Source organism: Nicotiana sylvestris, chromosome 9 (assembly GCF_000393655.2).
Source record: "Nicotiana sylvestris chromosome 9, ASM39365v2, whole genome shotgun sequence".
Lineage (NCBI taxonomy): Eukaryota > Viridiplantae > Streptophyta > Magnoliopsida > Solanales > Solanaceae > Nicotiana > Nicotiana sylvestris.
The window spans coordinates 170215108-170221606 of record NC_091065.1 but is presented as its reverse complement, the minus strand read 5'-3'; the positions used below and the strand labels follow the sequence as shown (position 1 = coordinate 170221606).

Genomic DNA, 6499 nt, shown 5'->3' with positions numbered 1-6499 from the left:
TAAAAGGGAGGAGGAGACGCTTGCATGTGCTTTGCTATTTTCATTGACTTCAGGATATCGTGATATTGAGAATTCAATGATGTATAGCAAGGAGCCTATCAAGCTTGAGCAAGTGCGGCAGGCACTTAACTCTAGTGATGTGCGGAGGCACATTGAAGGAGATAGAGATGACCAGGCAAGTGGCCTCTTTGTAAGAGGCCGGACTAGCCAACAGGGAAAGACCAAATCAAAGCACAGATCAAAGTCTCGTAAATCAGACCATTTCTTCCATCTATATTGTTGTTACTATTTGTATTACTTTGTATTAGCAAGAAAAATTAGATATAGATATATGTATTTTCAGATTCATACCAACCTAAAAATATTAGATTAAATTATACAAAACCATAAAGTGTTTGGAATAGAAATGTGTGGCAACAAAGATACTATGGATTTATTTGTGTATTTTTCAAAAGACTGAGGTATGACAAATTGTCGCTACAAATTTTAGACACCCCACTACAAACTTTGATTTTTTCGCAGTTGATGCAATTAAGGTGTTTCATGATATGCTTGAAAAAACTAAATGATTCTTATGCTCCTCTATCAAAGGAAAATCCATGAAAAGTAGAAGCCATTGTTAAAGGAATATAAACAATCTTAATGGACAACTTACTGTTAATGTCCTGATTTTATGCAATAATGATTCTGGAATTGGATTGACTTAATTGGATGTTCTTATAGGATTGTTGATAAGTCTTTGTTGAGCTTTGAAGGCAAATTGACTGGTCCTTTCCTTCTCAATAATTTTGCCTTTGTTTTTAAGATATCTTGGCCTAAAATTAATCTGATTAAGCCTATTACTTCACTCCTAAAATCTCTATGCTATTGATGTTTTGCAATAATAGTTCTACCCTCAAGTTTTCTGATTAGCTTCATATTCCCTATGAATAAAAATCTTGATCGGTGGATTTTCATGTTCTGTGGTAGTATGAAATATAGATCATCTAGATGTCAGATTTTTGTCTTTTGTTCCAGGTTACTTTGGAATTGTCTCGATTCTATCAGCATACTGTGGTTTGTAGTGAGCTTGGGTGATATTCCTTAGCTTTTGATTTAACCCAATTTATGCGTGTGGAATTGTTTTTTGGCCAGCATGTATATATGTTGTGTGTCAATTTTTCTGGCTCACAATCTTTTTACAATTTCCTACATAATCACTTTTTCAGCGTATATCAATTTAAACGACTTCACAACTCTTTTTCCGTTTCCTTTTTTTAATAAAAAAGATTGTGGAAACATTTCCTAAATGATTTTTTTTATTAATCTGATGTTCAATAATTTAGTGTGTGAAGTAGGTGTCTTTTTCTAGATTAAGTTCTAATATAATTTTGATTTCATCATTGTCATGTGTATTCTTCTTTTCTCACTTGTAAGACAAAGCAGTGTGCAACATATCAAGGACATCGGTTAGAATCAGGTTATAAGCTAAAGAAGATCACAGAGGAATCAGCTTCACATTGGAAGCATGGACTTTGAAGGTAAATGAGAATTCCAAAGTTGCTTCTTCTCTCCAAACTCACACGCATCATTGTTTTTCTTAGTTTCAAAAACTTTATTTTGTTGTTCTATTGATTATTAACTTGCTTGTGTACTTATTTTAGATTTTTTAAAATTGTTTGTGGAAACAGATGAACAATGAGATCACCCAAAAGGTATCACTTGTTTTAAAAGTAAATTCTGTATTTCGAGGCCTCAAAAACCTCTTTCGGCATCACCTTGATTTGCGTGCGCATTCCGGGCGCGTAGCCAGAAAGCCCTTATGTGAAAATTTGTGAAAAATGATAAATTTTGACTTTAAAATGGATTTAAGTTGACTTCGGTCAACATTTTGGGTAAACGGACCCGGACCCGTGATTTGACGGTCCCGAAAGGTCCGTAGGAAAATATGGGACTTGGGCGTATGCCCGGAATCGAATTTCGAGGTCCCAAGCCCGAGAAATGAATTTTTAAAGAAAATTATTTTCTGGAATTATTTATGAGTTTTGGAAATGAAATGTGTTTAAAACTTGATGGTATTGGGCCCGTATTTTGGTTCCGGCGCCCGGTACAGGTCTTATATGTGATTTAAGATAAGTCTGTGAAATTCGGTAAGAAACAGACGTGAAATGATATGAATCGGGCCTTATTTGAGGAAATTGAAAAATTTGAAGTTTTTAAGTGATTTCATGATTTTGATGCTAAATTCATAGTTGTTGATGTTATTTTGGCGATTTGATCGCATGAGTAAGTCCGTAGGGCGTTTTTGATGCAGTGTACATGTCTTGTTTGGAGCCCCGAGGGTTCCGGTGAGTTTTGGATAGGCGTCGGAGTGTTTTTGGATTTAGAAATCTGGTATTTCTGCTGTTGCTGGTGTCCGAATTTTTAACTCTATGCGATCGCGTGGTAACCCTCGCGAACGCAATGCACAAACGGGAAGGGGGCAGGTTTGCACTATGCGTTCGCATAGGATCAGGTGCGAACGCGGAGCCTTAGGAGTTCACTCTACGCGAACGCACCCTGGCTCACGCGAACGCATAGAATAAGAGATAAGCCGGGGCTGGGTAGTCTTAACCCTACGCGAACGCGGCCCCTAACTCGCGAACGCGTAGGTCAGGAGAGTCAAACCTATGCGATCACATAACATCTTTTTGCCCAGTCATTTAAACAGTAGCAGAACATACAGGATCAAACCTAAAATTCATAACTTCTTCTTCCAAACTCCAAATTGGGCGATTTTTGAAAGAGAACTTCACCACCAATTCATAAGTATGTAATCTTAGATTCATTTCTTCAATTTCCATTAACACCCATTAGATTTCTAGGACAAAAATCATGTTCTTTAAGGGTAGAAAATTAGGGATTTGGGTAGAGTTAGGGCTTTTTATATAAATGGAATTTAGACCTCGTTTTGGGATCGGATTTCGAAACTAATTACATATTCGGGCTTGTGGGTGAATGGGTGATCGGGTTTTGGTCCGAACCTCGTGTTTTGACCCAGCAGACGCGGGGTCAATTTTTGACTTTTTGGAAAAAATGATAGAAAACTTATAATTGAGCATTGGGTATGAATTCTTTAGCATTTATTGATGTTGTTAAATCAATTTGGACTAGATACGAGTTGTTTGGAGGCGAATTCTAAAGGAAAAGCGGTGTTTGAGGCTTGAGTTGGCGTGGAAGTTCGAGCTAAGTGTTTGGTCTAACCTTAGTTTGAGGGATTAAGAATCGAGTCCTATTTGCTATGTGGTATTTGTTGAGTACGATGTATAGACATGATGACAAGTATTTATACGTTGGTGTCAAGCATGCCCGTGAGTCTTATATTGTGATTATTATGACTTCGTTGTATTATTCATGCTTTGGTGATGATTTCTATTATTGGGTAAAGTTTGTGGAAGTAATTGTGACATTTGAACATTGAGGAGCATTGGCTCAAGTTGTATAATGAAATGTGAAAGTATAAGTGGTAATTGAACCTTTTAGAGTATTGGCTCAAGTTGTGAAGTGAGTTGAGAATAAGGCTGTATTGTGGTCCGGTCCCGGGCCTAAATGGCCCAAACGGGCCTGGGCTTTGGCGGTCCCGGGCCTAACGGGCCAAATGAGTGGAACCGGCCCACTGCGGTCCTAAGCCCACATGGTCCCGGGCTGAATGGGCTGGGCCCGCAAGCCTAAACGGGCTTTTTCTTTCCGGGCTATTTTTTTTTTATCTAAGGCAATTTCTTGTAAACTATATATGTATATACTAATATAAATTGCTTATATATAGCTATATAAATATATATAGCTATATAAATATATATAGCTATATAAATATATATAGTGTTTATAGTATGTATATATAATTATATATTGCCTTATATAATATATAGCTTATATATTATATATACTATATCTATATCTATAATATATATATCTACAAATATATATATATATATATATATATATATATATATATATATATATATATATATATATATGTAGATATTGTATATATGATATATATAAGCTATAGATATAGTTCAAATTAAAGTTTACATTTAATACTGGGTATTAAAGCTGCAAATTAAAGTTTACATTTAATACTTCAAATTAAAATTCAATACCTTCAGCATAATACTTCAAATTAATCTACCAAACTAGAACATTAAGCATAATACGTCTAATAATTTTAAAATAACACAAATTATCTCAAATCAACTTAAAATCTTAAATACGAATGTCTGGAGAACGCGCAAGACAACTCTTTATATGCCTCCTTAAAGAGCCCGTGCCCTCCTTTCGACGACGAGTGTAGACTCGACCACAGTTCTTGCACTTTATTATGTAAACTTCTTCATTTTCTTCTACCACATTAAAGTGTTCCAAAATAAATGAGTGCAATCTAGAATTATCGGGCATGATTTAACTTGAATTAAGAATTGGAGTTTAATAAATGAGAGATGAGTGAAGACTTCAAGACTTCAATTTGAGTTTGAGAAATGAGAGAGATTGATGAATTTGTGAGTAAAAATGAAAGAATGAGGGGATATTTATAGTTGAGAATAGGGAAAAAGTGTAATTATAAAAAGTTTGAGGTTAAAACAAAGTTTGGAAGCCAAATGACTATTTTTGAAAGTGCCAAACGGCTAAAAATGCAGTCCAACGACTACATTTTAAATATCTGATCGTTGTCCCCTTTTCAAATTTTTTTTTTAAAAAAATTAGCCGTTGGACCCGTTTAGCCCGGTTGAACCGGCCCAGGCCCGCCTGCCGGTCCTGGGCTCACGAGCTTTTTGGTAAGGACCAGCCCACTATGGGCTTTCACACCGTTTGAGATCGGCCCGTTTGGCCCGCGGTCCCGGGCTGGGCCCGGCCCACAATACACCCTTAGTTGAGAAGTAAAAGTGAAAAAGAGAAGAGAATCATTATATTATCTCCCTTACCGGGAATTTGTTGCTTTTAATGTTATCTCTCTAGTCGGGATGTTGATGCTTCCTATAATGTTGTTCCCTTGCCGGGACTAGATTGTTGAACTATTGTTCCTTTGCCGGGATTCTTATTGTAATTTCATTTATTCCCATGCCCTATTGTTTGTGATTGTTGTTTGGGGGAGGAAGAGTGTTAAAGTACGAAGGGTGATGCCGTGCATTATTTTGGTAAGAGAGTGTTAAAGCACGAATGATGATGCCGTGTATGATTTGTGAGGAAAGAGTGTAAAGCACGAAGGGTGATGCCGTACCGCACGATGTACAATTCCGTGCCGATTACATTGATTATATGGTGAGTACGAGAGTAAAAGCACAAATGGTGATGCCGTGCACATTTTTGTTACTTGATTGTTTTGGTGAGCACGAGAGTAAAAACACGAAGGGTGATGCCGTACACTTATTGATTTCTGATTCTTTGTTAATATCTGAGATATGTTGTTTCTTCCAATCACCTGATGTGTTTCTATTCTAAATTGATAGTTCCCCCGCAGCATGTTCCCCCTCCCATACTTGACTGTATATTACTGTTCTTCTTTTATGTTGTATATAGTTAAATTGCACAGGTTTATTTGGTAGTCTGATCCTAGTTTCGTCACTACTTCGTCGAGGTTAGACTAGGCACTTACCAGCACATGGAGTCGGTTGTGCTGATACTACAATCTGCACTGTGTGTAGATCCCGGAGTAGCAGCTTTTGGACCGTAGATTGGGTGGCTGCCTTCAGTCCACGCGGAGATCCAAGGTAGTTCTGTAGGTGTCCGCAGGCCCTGGCGTCTCCCTCTATCCCTTTACTCATGTTTCATCTACTTAGTTCAGAAACAATGTATTTTTTATCTTTCAGAATTTGTATTTAGTATTCTTAGATCGTCTGTGAAACTGTGACACCAGTTCTGGGTGTTCGAGGCTCAAACAGTTGTATTTGATATATATTTCAGATAAGTATATTGCATTTCTTCCGCTTATTGTAATTTTTGCTGTCTAAACGTTATTGTTTATAATTGTTAAAGAATATAAAATTGGTAGAAAGGTAATTTGTTCAAACAGTCGGCTTTCCTAGCTCACATTAGTAGGCTCCATCACGACTCCCGAGGGTGAGAAATTCGGGTCGTGATAAATTGGTATCAGAGCTCTAGGTTACACGGGTCTCATAGTTCACATACAAGCTTAGTAGAGTTTGAGGGATCAATATAGAGACGTCTGTATTTATCCCCAGAGGCTACAGAGTTAGGATTTTTTTTTCATATTTATTCTTTCCTGTCGTACGGTTTGGTTTGTCAATGCTAATCGAATTTCTACTCTGTTCTTTCACAGATGGCGAGAATACACGCTTCCTCATCCACTGACCAGCAACCCCGAGCCCCCAGCAGTAGCTCCCACGAGGGGCAGAGGGCGAGGCCGAGGCCGTGCTAGAGGTCGAGGTAGGGGCAGAGCTCAGCCCAGAGTAGCAGCACCAGCGGCGGAGCCTCAGGTTGACTTTGATGATGAGGTTCCAGTCCAGGCAGTTCCGGTGGGCCC

At 37.8% G+C, this 6499-nt stretch overlaps 1 long non-coding RNA gene across 2 annotated transcripts; it reads left to right on the top strand.

Moving 5' to 3' along the window:
* The first annotated feature begins 324 nt into the window (after positions 1-324).
* On the top strand, positions 325-5926 carry LOC104243220 (uncharacterized). 2 transcript variants are annotated; one of them, XR_011402270.1, is made up of 2 exons: positions 325-1520; positions 5661-5926. It is a non-coding gene; the product is annotated as an uncharacterized lncRNA (long non-coding RNA). The 2 variants fall into 2 exon arrangements; XR_011402269.1 differs by having other exon boundaries at positions 5599-5926.
* Positions 5927-6499: the final 573 nt, after the last annotated feature.